General features: G+C 48.5%; 1 pseudogene; it reads right to left on the reverse strand.

The window, feature by feature from the left end:
• Positions 1 to 300: 300 nt before the first annotated feature.
• On the reverse strand, positions 301 to 5,546 carry LOC136290231 (sushi domain-containing protein 3-like; annotated as a pseudogene).
• Positions 5,547 to 13,254: the final 7,708 nt, after the last annotated feature.

Here is a 13,254-nt window from a genome sequence, read left to right on the forward strand (position 1 = left end):
AATTGTAAATGCTTCCACATATCTAATCTCATTCTTTGTTCCTGATTAACTGTCTGTTTTCAGTTTCAGCCTTTAAAAGAGCCCTAAACAGAAAATCAGACTCATGTTCAAAACCTAGAAGTCTACATATAGACTTTAAGTTAAGCTGGGGCTGCTCAGACTTGGCTTTATGCTTTGTGCAAAAATGATCAATTAAGACGTTTATAACCCAGACACTCCTGTTTGAAATGTGCACTGCTGGACAGGAGAGGGAAATAAAAGGATTATATTAAAAAATGTCTTTCAGCATGAAGTGTCAGATTTTCTCCATTTGAAAACCCAGGTGCAGTAATTGCTTTTCTGAAATTCTCTCCTGAGCTCAAGGAGTTGATAGCGTTAAAAGAAAATAAAAAGGAAGGACAGTGGAATGGCAGTTTAAATTCTCAAACCGGCTTTCCAAACTTGCTGAAGCCCTTGTGTTCCTCCAGGGCTCTGTAGCAGAGGGGCAGCAGGTCGCTGTGGAGCTGTGCCGGCAGCAGCGCGGAGCGGGGCGGGTGGCCGGGCAGGCCGCTGGCCGGGGCCGGGCCGGACAGCAGCACCGGCCGGGGCAGGCCCGGGGCCTCGGGGCGCCATCGCTCCAAGGGCAGCTTCGGCTGCTGGGCAGGGCTGCTGGGAAAGGCAAGCGGGACAGAGCACGGTAAGGGGGCTGCAGCCCACGCAGGCGGTGCTGAGGCCGGGCAAAGGGGAGCCCTGGGCCTCTGGCTACCCTCCCCCTTGAAACAGAGCGGGTGCAAGGGTTTCACTGCTCTTAGGTGCTAGGTGGGGAGCATGTAAGAAAGTGAAGCAGGGAATTGACTGCGCAAGCGATGCGAGTTGCTTTACAGCTGGCTGCTCCTGCCTCCGAGCAGTCTGGGAGCAGCTCTCGGCCCTGTGCGAGGAGCTTGGAAGGGCAGTGGCAGGGGGAGGTGCTGAGCTGTACCTTTGGAAAGCCATGTTATTGCAGCCTGCGAATGCTCCTGGGAACACAGAGCTAGAGACGGCCGAGAGGTGGTAATCGCGCCGGTGGTAGTGTTTGAGTCTTCCAAAAGCATTCCTGCCCCTCTCGGGGGTGGAGGCGTCACGCTTCCGTCCTCTGACTTTCCTTCTATGCTGCTGCTGCCTGCAGGGTGGTGAGAGAGAGATGCCCATGCACATGCTTTCTTCATGCTTTGTGGTCTGGCTTTTATTTACTCACACTCCTGGAAGGATCTGGCATGTTTGTATCCTAAGGCAACGCTGTCACCCAACGATTTTTACCCCCTTCCTCTGTTCCCAGAGGGAAGGACTGATGCTCTTTCAGCCCTGGGATGAGGCATCTATAACCTTTCTGGGCAACTTGTTCCAGTGTTTTACCATCCTCATTCTAAAGCCCGTCGTCCTTACATTCAACCTTAGCCAACTGTCTTTCACTTTAAAGAAATTGCCCCTTGTCCTATCATAACAGGCCCTGTTAAAAAGCTTGTACCCCTCTTTCTTGTAGGGTCCCATCAAGTACTGGGAGGCTGCTCTAAGATCTTCCTGGAGCCTTCTCTGCAGCCTGAATGCCAACTCTGACAGCCTTTGTCATAGGAGAAGTGCTCTAGCCCTCTGATCATCTTTGTGGCCTCCTCTGGGCCTTACTCAAACAGGTCCATGTCTTTCTTACTTTAGGGACCTCAGAGCTGGATGCAGCACTGCAGGCACGGTCTCACCAGAGCAGAGCAGAGGGGCAGAATCCCCTCCCTCACCGTGCTGCCCACACTGTTTTGGATGCAACCCAGGATACAACTGGCTTTCTGGGCTGTGAGTGCACATTGCTGGGTTGTGTCCAGCCCCTCATCCACCGGTACCCCCAAAATCCTTCTCAGTGGGGCTGCTCTTGGTCTGTGCATCCCCAGCCTGTGTTGAAACCTAGGATTGCCCTGACCCAGGTGCTGCACCTTGCACTCGGTCTTGTTAAACCTCATGAGGTTTCTATGGTGTCACTTGAGCTTGTCCAGGTCCCTCTGTATGGCATCCCATTCCTCACGCGTGTAACAAGAGCCCCGTCTGCAATCAGCAGCAGCATCCCCACTGATGAAAACCCCTTTCACAGTCAAGCATACCTTGGCTTTGGAGCAGTGGTTTAACTGTTTTTATGCTTGATAGGTCCAGATGTGTGAGCAGGAGGGTTGTGAAAGGGCACAGGTAGGTAACAAGTGTCCCAAGTGGGCGCAGCCCGCGTGTCTCAGCAGATGGCAGCAGCGACACTCCTTCAGCTCCCGCAGCTGCTCCTCCCTCCTGCCAAACCCACCCCACCGCTCCCACACCACCTCCGTACTCACCCCCCGCGGCTCTTCCTCGCCCTATCCCTCCAGCAGCACACGGCGAAGGAGGCGGACAGGGCCAGGATGACAGCTCCGCTCAGCAGCGAGGCAGCCACCGCGATGCGGGACCCGGTGCTCGAGGGCTGCGGGGCGGCTGCGGGCGAGGAGTAGAGGCGGTGAGCGGGGCGGGTAAAAGAGACCCCTCCCTCCTTACTCCCGACCGCCGTCCCCTTTGCAGGTAACCCCAAAGCGACGTTCCAGAGAATATTTATTAATAACCATTATAAAAGCTAATGGTGAATGTGGGTGATGCCACGCTGGCTCAATGCACCGGAAAGTTAATGGGAAAAAAACCCCGTATTAACACGTCACATTTTCTTCAGATAACTAATATAAAATAATCACACGGGGCAGAAAATCCAAAGCATTTGATGTGTCTTGCATAAAGCATAAGGGTAGTAGAAATTAAGCGCAAAAAAATAGAGAGGAAAAATAGAAAAAAAAGTAATAAAGTAAAAAAGGGAAAAAATGTTTAAAAGGGAGAAAAGTTTAAAAAGAACAAAAGTTGAAAAATGTAAAAAAGAAAAAGTGTAAACTGGTGAAAGAAAACAGCTAACAAGGAAAAAAATCAAAACGTTAAAAAGAAAAAGAAGTTTAAAAGTATTGAGGAGGACCACCTGCAACTGGCACGTGCTCAGCATGTACTGGGTTACTGTGCAGTTCGCTTTTCCTCCTGCTGTGAAAGCTTTTGGCAGTGCCCTGGACTCCCTGTGCCTGGCACCAGGAGTCGGGGCTCAGCCGGTCCCAGGTGTTTGACCCAGCCTGATGACAGGAGCAGCAGTTACTGGGAATGAGGGAAGGTCTGGTTATCTGCTGTGCTGATCTCAGGTGAATTCACCCCCTGGCACCCCCTGCCTTCTGCAGCTCCTGAAAGGCTGTTGCAGTGCCGCTGCTGGAGCAGGCATTTCAGCGGTGCTGACCACAGCCGACTGGGTCAAGCAGGACCTTCCCTGTCCCGGTTCAGGGTGGCCGGGTCACCCTGCCTCCTGCTGCCCTCGCTGGCTTGGTCAGAGTGAGGAAGCCCCCGTGTGAGGGCCGGCGGCTGCACCTCCCCACCCGAGTTAGCGCTGTCCCCGCGGCCCCCTGAGCCCCCGGGAGTGGGCTCAGGGGTTGGGTCCCGCCCGGGGGCTCCTTACCCTGACACTGGGGTGGGGGGTGACTCCAGGATGAAGTGCTTTCCTGGCGGAGGCAGGCGATCCTCTCGCTGCCCACCAGCTGGTATCCCTCCTGGCACCAGTATACAAGCACCGAGCCCAAGGAGACGCCTGAGCCCCTGTCCACGTAGTAGAATCCATAGCGTGGCGGGGGGAGAGCTGCGCATGGCACTGGGGGTGAAGGGGACAGGGGACATGTTAAGCGTAGGTGGTAACAAAAGCCCCCCCTAGTGATGCTGTCGAAAGGGCTGCCAGGCCCCTATGTCACTCCTGCAGGACCTCTAAGTCTCTGGGAGTTTTTTGTTGATTTTGGGGAGGGAGTTTTTTGTATGTGGTGTTTTGGTGGGTTTTTTTTGTTTGTTTGTTTGTTTGGGTTTTTTTTGCATAGTCCAAAGGAAGTTAGAAAGTCTAGCAGTTTTATCTGGAAAATAAGTTTTTCAGTTGCAGACTCTCCAGTATGGGCAGGTACTGAACAGCAGAAGTGAGACTGGAAAGGTGCAGGCTGGGGAGAGTATGCAGAGAGCAATTTTTAGGAGGGAAAGGAAGGGCATGTTTTTTGATGACACAATATTCTGGGAGAATATTGTTAGTTGGAACTCAAAACAAAGAAATATTACTCTCTGCTGGAGAAAGAGCCTTTTTTTTTCATCCCAGTCTTTAATTTTTTAACTAGTTTGTAACCCACAGCTATTCAGAGATACTTAGTTATCCTGCTTAGACCATCTCTCCTGCATTGTACTGATACCTAGGGAGAGCCAAAAATGTTGTAAACTCCAAAAAGAATGGCCATGTGCTTGCCAACCCCCCCCCCCCCCCACCTGGATATTCTACCACAAGGCCAAGAAAATGTGGTAACAGGTATCATGGGTATCAATATCCTAAATGAAAGTATCTGATCAACTCTAATTTAACCAAGCTTAAAACCTGCAGGCAGAAATGTGCTTCCTCTAGCTTAGGGGGAACTTTTGTGGGGAATTCCAAGTGGAACAGTAAAACTAATGTGAGAGAGAAGTCTGGTTTCCCTCTGCTTTGACTGAGATGGTGTAGGCTTCTAGTCCAGTGGGGCTTCTAAGAAACAAATCAGGTTGAGTAAAATCAGACTTTTTCTAATTCCAGCAGTGCTGTTAACAGGTAGTACAGATGTCTATATGAGTTAATTCAGCTGTGCCAGGGAGGCTGCTGAATGCCTGCACTGCATCTCGTATGATTACATTGTCCAGCACTGGTTGTTTTGACCTTTGCCAATAGTCGCCATGATTTGGAGTGTGACCTGGGCTTTCTGAGCTGCTGCCGGCCCCAGGTCGGTGGTCACCCCAAAGCAGACCTGAGGTTGTGTCTCACTCATTGGGGAATGGTGCATGCTTTGCCCGGGAAAGTGGATTAAAGAAAAAATAATCACCCTCAACAGTTGGACATCACATGTGCTTTAAAAAAAAAAAAAAAAAAAAAATCTCTATTTCTTCCCAAGGCTCCCAGCTCAGCCTCTAGGGATAGGGATGTGTTCAGTGCACCCATACCCTGAGCAGACAGCTGGTCCATCATGATATGCATAGATGTTAACATGGAGGAGGACTTTACTCTCAAAGGGAAACATCAACTGTGGAGTTTCCTCCCTGCGCCTCCTGACTGCTTCTGATGCTGCATATCTCTCTGGTGTCACAGAAGCTGCTGTGGCCACCACACAAAGCCTTGTGGCCCCCATGCATGCCCTGGGAGTGCCGCTGTGCCGGACGAGAGAAGCACCTTCATGCCTTCATCACCATGTCCCTGCGCCCTTTCCCCTGTGTGCCTGCACCGTGGGGCCCCAGGCAGCCCGCAGACGGAGAGGCGGGAGATCGCTCATTTCAGTACCTGAGATGTTGCTCTGCACATCGGTCCCGTTGGCGGCGTCTCTGGGCAGCCCCTTTCTGACGTGTCCTGCAGCCAGTGAGGCGGTCCCGGGCCCAGCAGCATCCCTCCAGGCAAAGCTCAGGCAGCTCCAGGGCAGCAGGCAAAGGACGATGCATTTCCCGAACCTTTGTCCCTTCATGGTTTGGGAAAACACAGCACCATTGGGTGCCTGGCCGCCCTGAGTGCCTGCGGTTTCCCTTTGCGTCTGAGCACGAATCAGCTGGGCTCTTAGTGCATTAAGCCCTGAGCAGCAAAGCTAGCAGCCGCTCTTCCCCCGGGGCTTGCCTCTCCTCCGCGTCGGCACAAGCCCTGTGTCCCTGCTCCTAGCACTGCCAGCTCTGCTCTGGCCACTCGGCTCCAGAGCCCCCCGGAAAAAGAAAACAGGTGTGGGAAAGGAAGTGGGAAAGAGCAGACACGTAGGATCCATTATTTACAGTCCCTGTCTACAGAGACTGGCTGTTAACATCTCTCCAGGTGCTGGAACTGCACATCAGGAACCCTCCTCCTCCTCCTCCTCCTCCTCTACCTGCCAAAATCCATGCTCGAGCTCACTGCTGAGACTCTTAAGCTGCAGACCCTCCTGTGCTTGTCTGTTCCTTCCTGCCAGAACCCAGGGCTGATTTTCTGTCAACGGCAGTGGAGAGGAATATGAGCCATGGGAATCAAAAGGGTTTCATAGCAGCAATTCTGCTGGCTTTGCCACTATGGGAACTGCACAGAAATCTGTTTTTCCTTTTCCTTTTGTCTGCTTGGCATCTCGCTGCCTGTCATTTCGGGCTCTGATGTTCTATAGCTGGAGAGGCTGTAGTAGCAACCAGCTCTTGTCTCCTGGAATGTATGTTGCTCTTCAGTACCCCTACCTGCCTGGTCACTTGTGTACACCCATGAAGAGAAAAGATGCTCCATGTTGCCTGAGTGCTTGAGAGCCAGATGTTTTGGAGCAGGCAATACCTTTGTGCCAAGGCTCTCCTCAGCAGCCAGTACATCAGCTGTGTGACCAGCAGGTCTTTGGGGTGACGTTTTGGAGCATTCCCTGCTGTGGCTCTGTTCTCCCCTCCTTACATCCCCTGGAGCTCCCCTGGCCCTGTGGGTCTCCTTTGCCTCTCCTGTACTGCATCCTTGCCTGTCCTGGGACTTACTGCAGGTATGAGGGTTGGAGGCTGTTATTCACTTAATAGCATTGGCACAAATACAGCTTTGCATGGAGATGCATCCAGTTTCTGTTAATTTCTCTTTTTATATTTGTGGCCCTTAGCTGTAGCCAATGTTCATGGCTACCCCAGTGGGTTCTGAGCGGGGGAATGTTCCTTGGATGTGTGAGCAGCTTCTATTTCTAAAACCCAACAGTGGTCTTACTATCTTAGTGTGAGTAACTGTAGCGCATAAAGGAGAAATAAAAATGTCAGAGAGGATCGAGCTCTTGTCACATCTTATCCCAACACAAGGATGCAGATGAGGGTGTCTGCAGCGTGGAAGGTAATTGTGGGGCCAGGCAGTAGCTGGGCCTTGCTTGTCTTCCTCCCCAGCAGTGGGACCTGCTCTTGCTCCCACTTAGGGTAGTTCAGCAGTACTCTCGCCCTCCTTGCACTTGCAGAGAGGTTTCTTGTCTCCTCTATGGGACTTCGGTTGTGGGAACACCTTAGTTCTGCTCTGTTTTTCCATCCATCTCTCAGTCCTTTATTTGTTTTGGCTGGGCTGGTACTTCAGGGCTTCTCTCCAAGGGATTTACTTGATTTCTCAGAACAACCTGTTTCAACCTCCCATGACTCATAATGATCTTGCTCAGAAACTACTTTCATTTCTTCACTTTTCTGGTTAATCCTTCTTAAACAGTGACCTTTCCTTGGCTCTCCCTGGAGAGCAGACCAAAGAGGTATGTTCCTCCCTGTCTCAGTGAATATTTCTGGTTTCTTAGGAGTTTTTGGGTTTTACATTTTTTTCTTTTCTCCATCTGACTGCAGGGATTTTGCTGTTTGCTCATGCAATAAAGGTAAAAGTTTTGAGGCAGGCTGGACTGTGTGATAGTGTAACACTGTTGGCAGAGAAGCCTGCCTTGCGGCATGCCCTGGCTGCAAACCCCATTATCTCCTGGCAGCCAGAAGCTGGAGCACAGGCAGCCCCCTGGGAATACAGCTATCTGGACAGGACCAAGCCTGAAGTGGTCCCTCTATTGAGCCTGAGCCTGGAATCGGTGCACTTTCTCCTGCTGCGGCTTATGAGCTGAACCCTCTGCTTCCAATGGCTGGAAGACAGCAGGAAGAGCCTAAGGCAGTGCCCCTTCCTGCTGCTGGTTGTGTCCTGATGTGAAGTAGCTATGGACTGAACGCATGCCAAAAGCATGGCCTTCAGCACACGGTCGGTAGCAGTAAGTCTTGTCACACATGCCAGGGAATGAACAGGCTCAGCAAAGCCCCCGTGACACAATAACCACGCTTGTGCTCAAAATGCTGAGTAGATGACATGGATTAACCCTTTGCTAATGCTCTTAAGAGCTACCCTGTGGCTGAGGGAGATAAAGGGGCTTATTATTACAAAATCAATATCCTGCTGGAGTGGGATTTCAATGCTATTCCCAGTTTCTGCTTGCCAGAGGCAGACATCTGCATCAAGCGGGAGAGCAGGGCATCAGACTATTCCTGCAGGGAGTGACCTTAGGCTCAGGAGAGGAGCATGTCCATGCCCCAGGTCAGCAAGTCTTTCCTTGTGAGGAAGGCTAAGAGGAAGGAGGAGCTAGTGGGAAAGCTGTCATGGCCACAAGGCTGCAGTTCTCCTATTTCCAGTCTTGGTTGGGGTTGCCCACCTTTGCAGTATATTCCCTGTGGGTGATCTTCTTCAAGGGCTGCTTCTCCATCACAGCAAGGGAACACTCAGCTGATGGTTTTCAGAGCTGGCTCAAGTGTCTCTTGTGTTTGCACTCAGATCTCCCTGCTGGCTGATGGAGATGCACTGAGGGGGTAAAGCTTTCCTGAGCCACAGTGGCATTTCCCCCTACCTTCCCTTGTGCCCCTTTGAACCTTTTAATTCTTCCCTCTGCAAAAGCGTCCCTCTCCTATACTCCCACTACTGAATTCTCAACTACAGAGAAGTTGTGGATGCCCAGAGAAATTGTGAATGCTCTGTCCCAGGAAGTGTTCAAGGTCAGGTTGCATGGGGTTTGAAGCAGCCTGGTCTAGTGAAAGGTGTCTCTGTCCATGGCAGGGGGCTTGGAACTAGGTGACACTTAAGGTCCCTTCCAACTCAAAACTACACTATGATTCAATGAACACACAGGTACTAATTTCAAGTCAGTGACCATGAGTAATCCTCTTTGCTTGCAGAAGATTTTGCAGACAGAAGGACAGAGAGGTGTTTTGTAACTAAATTAGTAATTGCAAGTCACTTGCTTAGTTCTCTTGCTAGTCCATCCTTCATGCAAACCAACTAGGGCTGGAGCTGTGGAAGACCAAACTGTTCTCCAGAAAGATGATTGCAGTATTTGGTGTTTTGTTGGGTTTTTTTGCACAAACTCTCCATGACATGCCTCTTCAATACTGCACTGCTTTTATTTCATAGCCCTGAGTTCCCTTTAAATGCACCTTTATTCAGTCCCAGTAGCTGACATTCAGTGCCACAGGTTTGTGAGACCACTGTGGATGAACCTACCCTCTCAGCAAGGGGCTTGGCACAACTCAGCAAATTTACATCTCCCCGGGTTAGTTACATGTGCACAGCCCTACATGGAGGGATGCCTCTCATTCAACTTTAGACATCTTCATCTGTGCCAGTCACTGTTGGTTGGTTCATAATTTGGGAAAGAATGTGATGCTAATAACACCAAGGCTGTGGGTTCAATCCCTTTATGGGCCATTTACTTAAGAGTTGGACTCTCTGATGCTTGTGAGTCCCTTCTAATTCAGAATATTCTATGAATCTGTGAATCTGTCTCAATTGGGACTGCAATTTTAAGATGCACTGGAAGTTTTGGAGGTAGCCACTGAAGGCAAAGGGAGCTCCTGTATCAGTGTTTGCATTGCAGAGGCATAAAGTCAGAGTTATGCCCCCCGCAGGGGCATAAACTGAGCCAGCCTTTTACTGTCATGAGCAGCTGGCCAGGTCACTTGGCTGACAGCAAGTGATATGCCAGACACACAAGTCTAAAGGCAATCTCTGTTGTAATTTTTTTTTGTTTTCTTTCTTAAAATATTATGAATAACCTGAAAAGGTGAGTACCTGCCAATTTATACTTAGAAGTCTTTTGTATATTGAGTAGACTGTTGTCAATAATCAGTAGTTTACAACATTGCTGTTCAAACATGCATTTTTGCTAATTGAATAATTCCTTGTTCTGAAAAAACTCACAATTTAGTAATTTATTGTTAATCCTGTTATATATACTTAAATATGCACATAAATGTGCCTGTGTGCATTATGTATACAAATATTTGCATATACACAGAGACTTCCTACTTTTCTTGCTTATTTCCAAAGGCAGGATGTTTCAGGCTGGGGCATTTCACATGGACCCCATAAATTTTTACTTTGACACACATATTGTACTATTTAATAACCTTCATCTGAATTCTAAATTATTGACCTTGTGTTGGCCAGAGGTTGGTGTTGTTAAACTCTTCATTCCCAACAGACTTACTCTAAAGTTCAGGCTTTTGGCTATGTAGGACTTAGTTCTTGTGTTTTTATTAAAATCTACAATCTCTTGAAACTCTAAAAAGTGCATTTTTTGCACTGCAGGATTTCCCAGGTGAGCAAACTAGTTTTCTGCCCAGCTTTTTTTGAAGGAAAGGATTGTTGGTGTTATTATTATTTTGTTCTTCTCATCCTGTTCACTTAACCCCACTGTTTGTGTGGGCAGTTTCACGCTAGTCTGGGTAACTGTCTTGGTTTGTATAGAGGTTTAAAGCAGATTCGGGAGGAAACCTCTTAAGTGGCCCTCCCTCCCCTCCCCCAACCAGTGTGGAAAAAAAAAAAACCCTCCTCAGAGAGAAGTGGAAAGAACCCTGTTTATTAAACAGGCAAAGCACTCCCCAGCACAATAAGTTGGGCAATACCCAATGACAAGAACTTTGTGCCACTCTGGAGAGATGACAGATTTAGAACAGAAGTCCTTCCTGGAGGTGGTTGCTCTGTCTCAGTCCCTCTGGTGCTGGGAAACATTAGTGTGCAGAATGGATCTTAGTGGGTTCAAGGTGCGAGACCCCACGGCACTCCCCCGAGTCCTCAGTCCAGAGGGATTTTAACAGTTCCAAGGGAAGGTGAAAAAAAGGAGAAAAAACAGGAAAGAAAAAAGGAAAAAAAAAAAACCCAGGAGGAGAAGGAAAAAAGAAAGCAAAGCTTCTCCCCCTCTGCTAGCTACACACTAACTAACTAACTACTAAAAAAAGAAAAAGGCATGGAAAAAAAAAGAATTCTCCATCCCTCGCTGTGTGTTGCTGAGTCCGACTCTCAAGGCCAGCCTGTGGAAGAAAGTTTCTGAAAACAAACCGCGCGCCTCTCCCTTCCCCCTGCTCCCAGACCCAACACGAATGGCACAGAGGGCCGTATCCAACAGACACCCAACAGATGATTGGGGATACAAACCTCACAATGTCACCCCGGGACAGTTTGGAAAGACAGGTGTCTGCCAGGGAAAGCCGGAGCCTCCCTTGGAATGGAGAACATAAGCCCCCTCCCTCCAAATTATTATAATTTTGAAATTAAGGGGCTTTCAGGCAAAGATATGGAAATAGGAATAAGTTCTTTACTAGGAATATTAAAAATAAAAATGTAGTAGTACAAAAAAAGGAAACAAAGAAATAGCACTGACAGAGTCAGAACACAACCCTGTTGGTCAGGATGTTAGTAGCAGTCCAATTAAGCCCTCCTGGAGTGACAGACGCAGTTCTGTTGAAGCAGAGATGATCCTGTAGAAGAGTGTAGTTTTCCTCTGAAAGTGGTGGTGAGATGGGTCTGATCTTCCTCTGGGAATCCAGTGGAAAACAGGCTGTCCTGGTGTTCTGAATCTCAAATTTTATCCAGGTAGAAATGCTTGGCTCCTCCCTCTCGGTGGAGCATCTCACTCAATAGGATGATGTAATTTTATCAGTCATGAAGTGAGCCTCAATGGCCCATTAACAGAAGATATCCCCTGGAGGGAGGCTGAGTCGTGGAAGAGATAAAGGACAATGCCCCACGTGGTTTTAACAGCAGGCCCATTAAGAGAAGACACCTGCCCCCTCCGCCCTGGATTTATGAGGAATGGGTCATAGAAGAGCGAAAGAAAACACTCCCCAACGGCTTTCAGCAGACGGCAATAGAATCTGTACTTTTGGTTACATCTTGCATTGCAACCTAAGACAGTGACACAGGTGCTGTTATGCACCCATGCCTTTTGGATGTTACACAAGCTTATACAAAATGTTTAAGAAGACCTGGCTACTGAATGCCTGCGTCTCATCTGAACACATGGTTATGACAGGACTGAGGAGTCATTGAACAGATGCTGGGCTGAAATTTGGAGGTAGGAGGCTTTTTTTATAAAAATAAAAATTTACTGGGAAGGTAGACTAGCCCCAGAGGAATATTGTGCCATTCTAGTCTAGAACTAGATGATCTTTAAGGTCCCTTTTCTAAGGTCCCTTCCAGCTAGCCCATTTGGAGTCCATGATTCCATGATCTTCCAGGTCTCTTCTAACGCAAACCACCCTATGCTTCAATGATTTTGATGTCTTAGAATTTATCTGTCCAGCAGGTCATAACTTCACTAATAGTATTCAGGGCAATGTTGTCCTATCCTGTAATGCAGTCCTGGTCTCAAGAGAAGATCCGAGAATACCAAAGCTCTACAGAAGGAATAGGGACTGGAGTTTATCTCAGTTCCACCTCATCCTTCATGGAAACCAGGAGATACTGCCAGTGGCTGGTCACTGAGTGTAGGCGATAACATGCCCCTCTCCTAAAGAGCTCTTTGCAACTGGTCTGGGAAGCTCACTGCCTTAGAAAGCCATTAAATTAAATAGAATTTAATCTAAGTAGGGATGAGGTGGGTTCGCTGGCATGGTTTGATGGAGCATTAACACTATTTGCTACTTGCTAAGAAAAGGGTAACTATGCTTTCGGCCATCTGATGGTAGTGAGCTAGGATCTTTAGCAGTATAGGGATAGTAAGATGACCTGAAGTCACCTTCTTTCAGTATTATGTTTTCTATACCTCTTTGGTGTCATGTTCTGATGACTTGTGTGAAAGGAGAAGCTGCTGCCTGAGTGTTTCAGGAGTCACACCCACACCCACACACCCCCCATCCCCGGAAGATTATAACAAGAGACCAAAATCCCTTCCCAGCAAGCAGCTCCATGAGCCAGTGAGTGTCCGTTTCCTCACTCACTCACACACATGCTCTCAGGTGCACTTCATCCTCATTTGGGCTCAGCCATAGGTTTCCTACAACAGAGTCTCAGGCACAAGAATTTATAAAAATAAAGAATTTAATAGAGCGGTACAGCAGCATGCCATCTTGAGCTGAATGCCTTCAGAGAGGGACCATGAATAAAGAAGTCCCCAGGCAATTATATGCTTAAGATTACATACCTGCACTTCATGTGCTCTTTATGCACTTTTTTAGTCCAATGGTGATTTTTGGTCTGGGTCTTCTAATATCTTACTGGAATCTTTCCCTGTCTTCATGCAGGCAGGCCATTGCCTTATTTCATTGAGTTGATGGTTGTAGCATCCTTATCTTCTGTTTTGCACTTGTGCACCTGTTCACTGGCAGAACATGGGGAACTGAAAAAGTGTTAAACTCAGGATAAATATTACAACTATATCACCAGTGATATCACCAGTTGTAATAACAATATTATCAATATTGTTCTCA

This window comes from Chamaea fasciata, unplaced genomic scaffold, assembly GCF_029207755.1.
Source record: "Chamaea fasciata isolate MVZ Bird 193981 ecotype frontalis unplaced genomic scaffold, bChaFas1.0.hap1 SCAF_5, whole genome shotgun sequence".
Taxonomy (NCBI): Eukaryota; Metazoa; Chordata; class Aves; order Passeriformes; family Sylviidae; genus Chamaea; species Chamaea fasciata.